Raw genomic sequence first — 12,341 nt, 5'->3', positions numbered from 1 at the left:
TTGCATCATTATTTATAATAGCCAAGATATGGAAACAACCCTAGTGTCCATTCATACATGAATGGAAAAAGAAGATATATACATGATAAAATATTACTTAGCCATAAAAAAGAATGAGATCTTGCATTTGCAACAACATGGATGGACCTAGAGGGTATAATACTAAATGAAATAAGCAGAGAAATACAAAAATCATATGATTTCATTCATTTGTGGTATTTAGAAAACAAATGAACAACAAAAAAAGAGAGACTAACAAAGAAAGATTCTTTTTTTTAAATTTTTAAATGTTTATTTATACTTGAGAGAGAGAGAGAGAGAGAGAGAGAGAGAGAGAGAGAGAGCGCACGCGTGCGTGCGTGCATGAATGGGGGAGGGGCAGATAAAGAGGGAGATACAGAATCCAAAGCAGGCTCCTGGTTCTGAGTTGTCAGCACAGAGCCGGACAAGGGGCTTGAACTCAGGAACTGTGAGATCATGACCTCAGCTGAAGTCAGATGTTTAACCGACTGAACCACCCAGGCACGCCATAAAAGAAAGATTCTTAAATGCTGAAAACAAACTGGTGGTTGCCAGAAAGAAGGATGGATGGGTGGGGGATGGATGAAATAGATAAAGGAGATTAAGCAAAAATAATAGTAATAATAAAGCATAATTTCTAATTAATTAAGGTAATAATTCACTAGGATAATATTATACTTCTGAACATGTATATACCTAACATTATTGCTAACGTGTATGGGTGTTTATATATAGTGTAAATACATATTGTATATGTGTATAAAATGTAAATATATAAAAATTATACATAATGTAAATATAATTTATATGTTATACATAATAGAAATATGTAATGTAAAAATATATGTACACACAGAGATATATGAACTGACATATACATAAGTCTTGAGTTAAAACACATATGTAGATTGGGGCGCCTGGGTGGCTCGGTGGGTTAGGCGTCCGACTTCAGCTCAGGTCACGGTCTCACGATCTCGTGGTCCGTGGGTTCGAGCCCCACGTCGGGCTCTGGGCTGTTGGCTCAGAGCCTGGAGCCTGCTTCCGATTCTGTGTCTCCCTCTCTCTCTGCCCCTCCCCCGTTCATGCTCTGTCTCTCTCTGTCTCAAAAATAAATAAACGTAAAAAAAAAAATTAAAAAACCCCACATATATAGAATACTCAATGTAAGAACTTACAAGCAAATAGTCTTTAAAAACAGACCTGAAATATGTATAAATTACAATGTAGCCCTTCACAGAGAGTAGGTGTCCCCATGGACATGCTAGAAATCAAGTGACTGGCTAGGAATAAAGGGCATCAGTGAACCAGAGGACACCCTGCCAGGCATCATGGGGGGCAATACACTACAAGACAATACATTCTCTTTGTTAGAATGTTATTACTTATTTAGAATTCAAATTAATTATAAATACAAGAAAATAAGTTATACAAATTTTCAAGGAATTATATTGATTATGATTGCTGTTATTCTTATTATGTTTACTTTGAAATGAGTTGCAGAAATAACAGGGAAATCTGTATAAGCACCGTTTGGTTAGTTCCTGTTCTGAATGCTTCCTAAGGAACAACGTACAAAGACGTCAAGGCATCTCAGTGTGTTCTTTAAAGGTTAGAACTGTAGCTGAAAAACAAGTACGGCAGTAAGTTGCCATTCTAAAATAACATATCTGAATGTTTCTAATAATTATTTGAATTGATTTGCAATGACATGGAATTTTTACTGGTAATGCACCCGTGTAAATGTAATCAAGTGCACATGGTATTGGATAGTCATATAACACAGCCTAAATCACCAAGATATATTCAACTTATTACCTGTGCCCATTAGAATACACACATGGTTCCTGCACATGCTTTTAAAAACACTAATGATATATCAATAAGTAGAAGATTATGGAAGAAATTAAGATAATCATCTGAATCATCCTAGCAAAAAAAAGTCACTTTTTTTTTTTACCTGAAGCACTGAGTGGATCAATGAAATACCATTAACTTCTATAACTTGTGATGAACTGGGAAAGCTGTGTTCAAGTTTGCCTTTGTATAGTCAATTAGGTAAATGAGGCTTTACACAAATTAATACTGTAAATAAGTGAATTGTGGCCTGCATGAGTTAAGGGCAGATAATTGTTCTCATATATTTATAAATGCAATTGGGAAAGAATAATTTTCTAGATTTAAGGAATATACTGTTATATAAATATATTAATTATATTACTTATACAAATATTATTACATATTATAATGCATTATTAAAGGACAATTAAATTTACCAAGAAATATCTCATGCAATTGCCCTGTCTTTACTACCTTATTGTATTTGAATGTACTAGTATTCTACAGAATCTAATGAAATGTCAGTGGCTTGAAAATAAATGGTAGTCATTACTGTTCATCTTTTAATTTTCAAGGTCAGAGATTCATTGTCAAATTGGTAACCTAATAAACATAAATTAATTTCTCTAAATTTAATTAATTTAAATAATTGCTTCATGCGTAGAACTAACCAGTTCATATAAACAAAGTTGAGTTTTGCATGCCTATGCATGAAGTTCTAAATCCTGATTTCTACCCTCACCTCCCTTTATCATCCTTCTGTTTACTCATACATCTTTCATCTATTTACGTATTTACTGATGTATCTGCATGGCTATAGCTTCCTAACTATAAATCATTTCTGTCATTAGTCCCATTTCCACTGAGGGAAAACTCTAACGAAGGTATTAAGTAACTTGATTAATGGCCCACAGCAAATATTAGGAAAGCCCAGAGTGGAGCTCAAAAATAGCCATTTTCTCAGTCACTGGACTGGGCTGCTGCTACCACATGCTCTGTGACCTAGAAGTCACAAAGCCATTCCCCGATCTGCTGGCATACTTTGTCCTCCATTCTTACTCCATTTGTTCAACACACCCAGAGGTCCATCACTTGTATCAGCCTTCTGAATTTTACAAATTCTTCCTATCTTCTTATAATAACATTCACTATGCCTTTTCCAGTTCTTCTCAATGTAAAGATTTTTTGTATCATTCTCAACCATTGAATCTATTCTCCTACTGTGTCATTTGTCACCATCTGTATTCTTTTTTTCATAAGTCCTCTCTCCCCCACTAACTTGTGAGCTCTTTGATAAGAACCAACTTGATATTTCTTTTTAAACCCACCAAAATATGTTATAGTGTGTGGAAGAATTGAAAACAAAGAATAAGTTATCAATTTTGTTCAGTTCAAAGACTAATTTTCATTATATACATATTTTTGAAGATTAAGACTTCAACAATTTTTAGAAGATTAAAACTAACAATTTTTCCAAAAATGTATTTACATTTACATTGTAAATATTTTCGTTATTTAAGCAGCAATTTATATAGTATCTAGATCAAAATATGAATATCTTTAATAAAGTCTAGGATTGGCAAAGAGAGGAGGACGTTATCCGCATATACACTATGACAAAATTTTATATTGAAAATTGTTTTATCTTTCTACACGAGTCTGAGGCAACTGGGTGTAAGTTTCTCAAAAATAAGAGCTATAAGGAACTGAAAAAATGGATAAATATAAATGCTATAACATTAAGAATATTGTTTAAAAGGGGGTCCTGGGTGGCTTGATTGGTTAAGCCTCTGACTTGATTTCAGCTCAGGTCATGATCTAAACTATCCTGAGACTGAGACCTACATCAGGCTCTGCACTGCTTGGGAGCCTGCTTGGGATTCTCTCTCTCTCTCTCTCTCTCTCTCTCTCTCTCTCTTTCACTCTCTCTCTCTCCCTCCCTCCCCTCTCCCTCTCTCAAAATATTGTTTAAAAAACAAGAACTTCCAAGTCTGTTCTTGGGAGCTGAAGCGTGGTTCTAACAAATATAGAAATGAAACCTTGTTACTTGTTTCAGTGAGAGAAACAGAAGTAGTGACAAAGGTAAAAAGATCACGACCAGTAATTATGAAAGAGGTCATACCCCGGTAAGAACAAAATATCCCAAGACTGGACCATGTAATGGGAACCTGCAGCACAGCTTGGGAGTGACGCAGTACAAGAAACTGATGCTCACTGGTTACAGAAGCTAGTATCAAAACCTGCTAAGGAGAATCAATCAGAAACCAAGCTTCCTGCCATGAAATGGGAGAAGGTTTGAGAAGAACTTGGAATCCTGATAATTCTGCTTGGAACAACATAGACAAAGAGGTAGATAGAGAGTATGACTGTAATTGTTACTCTTGTTGTAATCATACCCTCCTCATGGCTCTTTTGGCTAATATAAAAGATCATGCTACGTAACATAAAATAAACATTACAAGTAAAAGATTATGATGTCATTATTAAGTTATTAATTTTTAAAGTGTTCATCTTTCAATTATTAAAAAACAGTTAGCTGATCTAAGCCATAAATCTGTTAAAGATCAGCAGGCGGATCATCTGTCATGCTGTGACTTCTGAGAACTTCATGCATAAACTCCCAGCCCAATGGTCCTTTGAAAACATGCCTCTCCACAGGAATGTCCCAGCACATCCACAAGGCGATGTGCTGACATTGACCAAAACCCACATCCTTTCAGCTGGGGCCTGAATTTGTTGTATCAACTCTTCTCTCAGCCCTTCTTTGCCTCCACAGATTCAATTTCACCTCCCAAACAGTCTGTCTCCTGTTCCTAGAACTCATGTCTTTGGTCAGGGAGAGTCAGAAATTTCATCTTGGATGCATATTGTGCCCAAATGCTAGTAAGCAGGTCTAATGTGATTATAAAGGTCTCAAAATGTATGTATCAATCTTTAGATGAGCAGATTCATTTCCTACTGCACACTAGCATCCAGCCTTCTCCTGTGTACCTGTTTGGTTAATTATTTCTCCCTGTTACACTATAAATTCCACAAAGCAACCCTGCAGCATTTTCTTTGTGAAATAAATCATTATCTTTTGTCAGAGGAGTGCATAATTGCAACAAAATAACAGTTCAAAACTGCTTACAATTGGCTTTTTACATTTGACGTCTGCAGGAGAGAATAATTGCCTAAGAACAATGTATAACCTTGATTTAAATGACTTATTATGTGCACTTTGTATATATGCAGTGAACATAATCTTCACTCAAAACAGTTTCCCCTGCTGACAAATGGATTTGTTTAGGTTGAAAACAGTATACATTTATAATTCCCTTGTCTGTTTTATAACTTTGTGCATCTTACACTCACTCCCTTTTCACCTCATTGCCCCACTTTTTCATTCAAGAGATCGTTTTTCATCTATCTTACCTTTTTACATAAAATTTGGTGCAACTCTGAGGAAAATAAAGCAGTAAGTCATACAAACAGGACAGATAAAATGAAGGCAATAATAGTATTCATGTTATTTCCCTCCCTTTAAATGTACATGCCATTGGTGCTACAGTGACAGTTACGCAGAAGTGTAGGCATTAAGTGTAGACTTAATGTCCTGTAGACCATCAGATAACATATTCCAATTAAGAGAACTCCAGTTTGCCTCTTTTTCTTTCATAACAGGTAATGATAATTCTCTGAATGTTTGCAGGGTATTTGGGGGAGTTACAAGTAATCTGGAGTAGATTCCTCATAGACTTTCAAGTCTCCCACCTTAAATGTTGTCAAATTACTGCTCATGATGAATGGAAACCAAACAGAGTATTGGGAGAGGAATGTCTTACGCCTCTTGAATGAGAGCACCATGAAACAGGAAAAGGAAATGCCACTAACAGAGAGGACAGACCAAAAGACAAAATATTTGAGAATGGCAATCATGCTTTTTGATATAACTAGCTGCCTCTCTTTCAGTAAAATGCAGACTCCAACCATCATTAAGTTGTATTTAAAGCTTTGCAGATGGTGGTCAATATTAATAGATGCTTACTTGTGTCAAGCTGTTGGAAAGTCCAAAGTAAAAATTGCTCAATGATGGGATATAAGTAGAGAGGAAGGTTCCAAACGGTTTGAAAAGTTTGACATATGGAGAAAACAAGCCAAAGAACTAAGGATCAGAAATAGAGGGCAAAAGCAGCTGGTCCACAGGCAGTGCATCTGGGCCTTTTTTTAGAAAAGACATACTGATATTAATATCAGCTGAGCCTTCTAGCAATGGAGGAAGTGCCTGTGCCTAATCAGAGTATCTCTGCCAGATCAGAGGTTTTGAAACAGGACTCAGTGAATGCCCAGCTATCTCCACACAGTTCTACAAGGTCTGTATGAGAGGTTTTTAAGAAATATGTTACTTTAGGCAAACAGATAAGACAAGCATGTCCTGGGTAATTTAATCATTTTATCATGAAATGAAGTGCAGTGAGGTACTTCAAAGCTGGCATTTCAATGTCATTGGATACAACTGGATCCATATGTCCACTCATCATTCATTGATTCCATCATATATATAAATAGAAACAGAAATATATATATATATATATATCACATAAATATATGTATTTGTATATACATGAACACACAGTCTCCGCTATATGACAGATACTCATTGAAGACTGAGTATACAGGAGTCACAGACAAAATTCTTGTTACTCTTCCATATCCCATAATACATGGGATAGAACAAATCCTTTCCAGAGAACTAAACAGTGTGGTGTGATAATACAGCATGCCTGAGTACTGACTCCAGAGAAGGAGCTCTGCAAACCCTTCTATTAGATGTTATTTAAAGTGAAACCTACATAATGAAAAAAGATAACACCAAGAAATAAGAGTTAAGAGAAACTCAGGCCAACGAGTTAGCATGAAGACCATCAACACCAACAGAGAGGAATCAAGAAAGAACGTTGTGGCTAACTTGGTGACAGTGCTCAATATTTAGTAAATGAACCGGGACCAGATCATTCTGGGCTCTGTGGTCCAGGACAGAATTTCTGAATTCTCCAAATTGCAATGAAAAGGAATCCACATTTTAAGTTCCCATATTGCTATTTAACAGATAGTCCTGACTCTTAAGTGGATGCAGGATTATGGAGAAGTTAAAAAAGATTTAGTTAGGGAGCTTGCAGGAATCCATTCAAGAAAGAAGCATAGCTTATACTATGATGCCAATAGACATGGAAAGAAGTAGATGCATTCATTTGGTGAATGTGGAAGATGAGAAGACAAAACAGTAGAGGAAGAGCAAGGAGTCCCTGGTAATTCTCAGATCACATGGATAAACAAGGTTCTATTTTCCTTTTTTAAAGTTTTTTTTATGTATTTTGAGAAAGACAGAGACAGAGAAAGAATCCCAAGTAGGTTCTGCACTGTCAGCATGAAGCCTGACTCAGGGCTCAAACCCAGAAACTGAGAGATCGTGACCTGAGCTGAAATCAAGAGTCAGACGCTTAACTGAGCCATGCAGGTGCCCCAGACGATGTCCTATTTTCTGACTCAGAGTTAAGCAGTTTGGTGGAAGAAGGGGTACTGAGGATAAAGAGCTCATGTTTGGACAGTTAAATTTTGAAATGCTTATTGGTCATCTAAGTGGAAAATTCAAGTTGGCAAGGAAAAAAGGGTCTGAAGTTTCAGGGAGAAGATTCAAGGTAAATCAATGAAAAAACATGATAATGCTGTGGATGTTTCAGAATTGTTGAAAGGACAGATTCTCTTAGAAAAGTAAATGATCCACTTTATGATCTTAGTGTTAATGTCCAATATGAAGTGAAGGGTACAGTGTCATCCTTTCAAATAGCTTACTCAGAGTAAAACATAAAAAGCCCCAAATCGAAAAGACCACACTAGAATAATTTCTTGTTCAATTTTATAACTTGCACATCTTTGCATTTATAATCTAAATGTTATAAAATACAATAAACATTTTTTTCTTCAAGATAATTCCAGTCAATACTTTTTAAAATAATGCATTTTGACATTTTAGGACCCATTTATACAGACTCACTTTAATTGTCAAATCACACTTCCAAATTTATTAGTATAACTGGAAACTTCTGTACCATAACTTATTTACATATCCCCCTCTTGTTGAAATATATCTTTATTTTCCAAATTTGGCTATTTTGACAGGATGTGGTAGATGTTTTGACATTTAAATAAATGACCAACTTTGGGTAAAAGGCTACCAGAAAGACTGACCTCCTTTTATTAAATACTTTTTGTTCTATGATTGTTTTATATCAAAATATCATTCATTCTCCCCACTCTCCTCCCCTTTCTACAAAAAAATGGACTTAATAACCTTTGCCAGCTACTTCACAGTTAAACTGTTTTTTTGCAACTTATAAATGGATTGGACTTATAGTGATCTTATTTAAATAAACTCTTTGTACTTGTTTTTCTTTTTCAATATAAAATATGGTTTCAGTTATTAGCTCTTAAATAAAAATGTTTGAAATGTGATTTACTTTTAAGAGTTGAATGCTTTGAACAAGTCACAATGTAGTATGTTCTTGCTCATAGAATACAGGGAAAAATGAAAGACTTTTTTGCTACTATTTTTAAAGTGTGATTTTAAAAAATCAAATGTACAGATGAGTCTGGGAAAACAAATATTTTAAGATAAAAAAAAGGACATTATTTATGGATTTTCTCTGATGATGCTAAAGATAATTTAATGATAGTTTCCAGCATGAAAAAAATCCCTTTTATTAAGTTACACGTTTCTTTGAATATTAAGCCACGGTTTTCTAACCTGTTTTTGCCGATCACCTGCCAGCCTCACTCAGCATGTCTTCTTGGCAGTAGGTTGTTCTGTGAGCTGGTGGAGGATGTCGCCCTCTGCCCTTACCATTGCCTTGTCACTCCATCTCCATAGAGAATCGAAAATGACTTTTATATGCATTACATCTCCTTATTCTTCTGCTTTAAATTTTCCAGTTTTTTATTTTCATTTTATTTAACATAAAATCCAACTCTTTCACAAGACCTGTAAGGTCTTACACATTTTGTCACTGCTTCCTTCCCAATCCCATCTTCCACCAGGCTTCTCCTATTTATGCTAAAGCTCTGGGTACACTGGCCTTCTTTCTGTTCATTGAAAATAAATAGACCAGCTTATGCCTTGAACTTGCTTTCCCTTCTGCTTAAAACACTTGACTGCTTATTATTTAAGTTTCCATTTAACTGCCCTCTCTTCAGAGACATGGTCCCTGACCACCATATCCAAAGTAAACCCATTAACTTCCATTGCTTTTAAAATCGCATCTTTCTTTATTCCCAGTTTTGCTTCATACTCATCACTACCTAAAATTATTTTGTTTAAAATCTTATATTTCTACTTGAAATAATTATTTATTGGCTTGTGCATTGTCAAAACATACTTTTATGTAACTGGAGCCCAAAACAATGCATGTCACACAGAGAGAGTCAGGAAATATTGATTGTTGACAGATAGCTTCAGGGCCATTAAAAATTTTTAAACCTAGTAAATGTAGTAAAATTAGCTTCCATCACCTTTATCTCACAAAGGCTAATAAATTCACACATGACACTCTTTTTCAAAACTGCCATTAAATTGCTTATTTATTGCTATGTTGACTTATTGCTATGAGGTAGATGACATTTTCTGATCACCTAGTTATTAAGAAAATTGTGGAATAATTATAGGAAAGGAGAAGAGTACTAGCATGTATCTAAAAATCTATTATATTCTGGAATTTTGAGAAGTTTATTAGACATAGTTCACTAAGTAGATGTAACTACTCTACAAGCTGCACATAACTCCTCCTGGCCTCCATCCTTTAGGATCCCTTGGGATGGTTTGGCATGTGGTCAATGCCTTGAACCTCTTCCTCCAAAAGGAGGCACAGAGCAGTAGAGAACTTGGCTTGGGAATGAAGCATCTCTCTGAGGTAAACATTATTTCCTTCTACAGATGAAGAAATCAAGGTTCAGAGGAACCAATAACTCCTCTAAGTTTCAAGAATGTGATTATGAGAATTCAACTCTCTTCAAACACTCTTTCCTCTCTGTGTTCCCTGTGTCAGGTCTTGCTATCTCCTGAAACACCTTCTTGGTTTTTTTTCTGGAATGTTCTACGAACAAATCCAAACCAACATGGCTAAAAATGAATTCATCTTCAGTATTCATCTTCATATTTTCTGTGTTAGAAAATGGAATTTATTTACTTAGTGAATTATTCTTCATCTAAATGTGCAACAGCTGTTGAATTCTATGCATCCTTATTCTTAAATATCCCTGGTTTTGGAACAATTTTGCTTGGGTGCAGCCTTCATCCCCTTTATCCCTCTCATAATTTCACCTTTATTTCCAGGTTCCAACACAGAATCAGAACTGTTTCATCACTCCAAATTCTCATGACCAAAAAATGACCAAAAATGATCTTGCTAAGGGAAATGTTAATGTTCATGTTTCCTCCTTAAAATACTACTAAGGCTTTCCAGCTATCTCCAGAGTAAATTCCAAATGCCTTGGCTTAATTTTTTTTTAAGTTTATTTATTTATTTTGACAGGGGGAAAGACAGCCCAAGTGGGGAGGGACAGAGCAAGTGGGAGAGAGAGAATCCCAAGCAGACAACACTGTTGGCATGGAGCTGGACACGGGGTTCAAACCCACAAAACCGTGAGATTATGACCTGAGCCTAAACCAAGAGTTGCATACCCAACTGACTGAGCCACCCAGGTGCCCCACCGGCTTATTTTTTTTTTAAAGTCCTTCATATTTAGGGACCTATCTTCTGCTTTAGTACCACACCACCACCTTTGCCTCCAGGCATGTTGCATCACTTGAGGTTCCTAATACATTTAATACCATTCCAAGTCTCCATTTTTCACACTTGTTGCCGAGTGTGAAAAATATCCCATCTTCCCAACCAAGTTCTACTCCTCTTTTAGTTCCCAACTCAAATGTCTCATCTTCTGGGAATGTGCCCCTAGACCTTTATATTTGAATTAGAGATCTCTTTTCTGTTCCTCTTTACTTTTGGACACCTATTTCTCAGCATTTACATACTGCACTAAAATAAAATAGTTGACTAAACTACAAACTCTTGGGTGCAGTGAGTGGTTCTCTTTCAGTTGAGTATCCCAGGATCCCAAGTACTTAAGACAATGGCTAGTATAGGGGCTCTTAACACATGTTGTTTGAAGACATAAAAAAAAAAATGTCAATGAAAAAAATGTACTTTTCCCTGATTCACAATTTAGCCTGTTATCAGTCTTAGTAGGCATCTAGGAAAAGTAAAGCCCTTGAGGAGACAATCATTCTATTTCTACTATTTTCAGCTGTCTTTGCACTTAATTCCAGATTTAAAGTCAATTGGTCTATCTACGGCTTCATGTTAGTTCCTGCCACGTTCTTCCTCAGGAATGAATGTTCCTAAGCTTCATTTCTGCATCATCACAGAACCTCAGGAAAGTCTGAAGGCATAATGAGGTTACCTAGTCCAACTTCAAAGAAGCCCAAATCATCTGTTTTGATAGGTGTAGTATTAAATGATAATTTATTACCCATCTGTAATTCTGCTGTGACACATTTTATGGAAGCAATGAAATTTTAGTAATCCAAGGCAGCTCCACTATGATCTCTGCTACTGAATATGTTTTCTTGGCGATAAGAAACCCAGGGAGAAGAGATTAAGACTATTATTTCAATGAAATTGAGGGGGAGGGGTGCTCAGATTTATATGACAATAAATTGAAAGTAAAAAAAAGAGTATATAAAATTGGTTGTTATAAAACAGAACTACAGTGAAAGATTTGCTAATGGTTTTATGATTGAGATTTTATATTGAGGGCTTTCTTTTCAGTTAGAGATTGTTATAATCAAAGGAAATAAAAGTGTTGCTATTCATGCAGGAGGAGAAAAAGCAAACAACACATTCATATAATTGAACTAATTGAAAGTTCTTAGGAAAGGGTAAGGGGAGCAAAGTTTGTAATCTCTTAATGTATTTCTTTCTTCAGTTCAAGACCCAGAGAGATAAATATGATAATTTTAGCCAATTACATAAACATATCCTAAACTTTCTTCACCTTTACTATTCTTCTTTGTTATTCTTCACTCACCAAATTTTCCTTCTCTTTAAATCCCATATGAAAACCATTAACTGGCATTATTAATATAATTTAGCAATATCTTTTCTTATAGTGAATACTGAGTTAGAAGTAAAGATTATCCACAGCACATTAAAAAAGGGCATGATGAGATGAGTTCCATAATTAAAGGGCTTCAAAAAAACAGTAAAAATATTTTCATTTTGATTGTAAAATACTAGCTCAATTCCATAGCCTTATATGCCCTAGAACTTATACTTGAATAAGGTGGAAAATAGGAGTAATTTTGAAAGTCAGTATTAAAAAAATCCAATTACCTAATTTTCTAATAATCTTCCAATTTTATTCCCATTGTTAAAGCACAAACTCACATCACC

This window comes from Prionailurus viverrinus, chromosome C2, assembly GCF_022837055.1.
Source record: "Prionailurus viverrinus isolate Anna chromosome C2, UM_Priviv_1.0, whole genome shotgun sequence".
NCBI classification, from domain to species: Eukaryota; Metazoa; Chordata; class Mammalia; order Carnivora; family Felidae; genus Prionailurus; species Prionailurus viverrinus.
The sequence above is the reverse complement of the archived record's forward strand: the minus strand, read 5'-3'. Positions refer to the sequence as shown.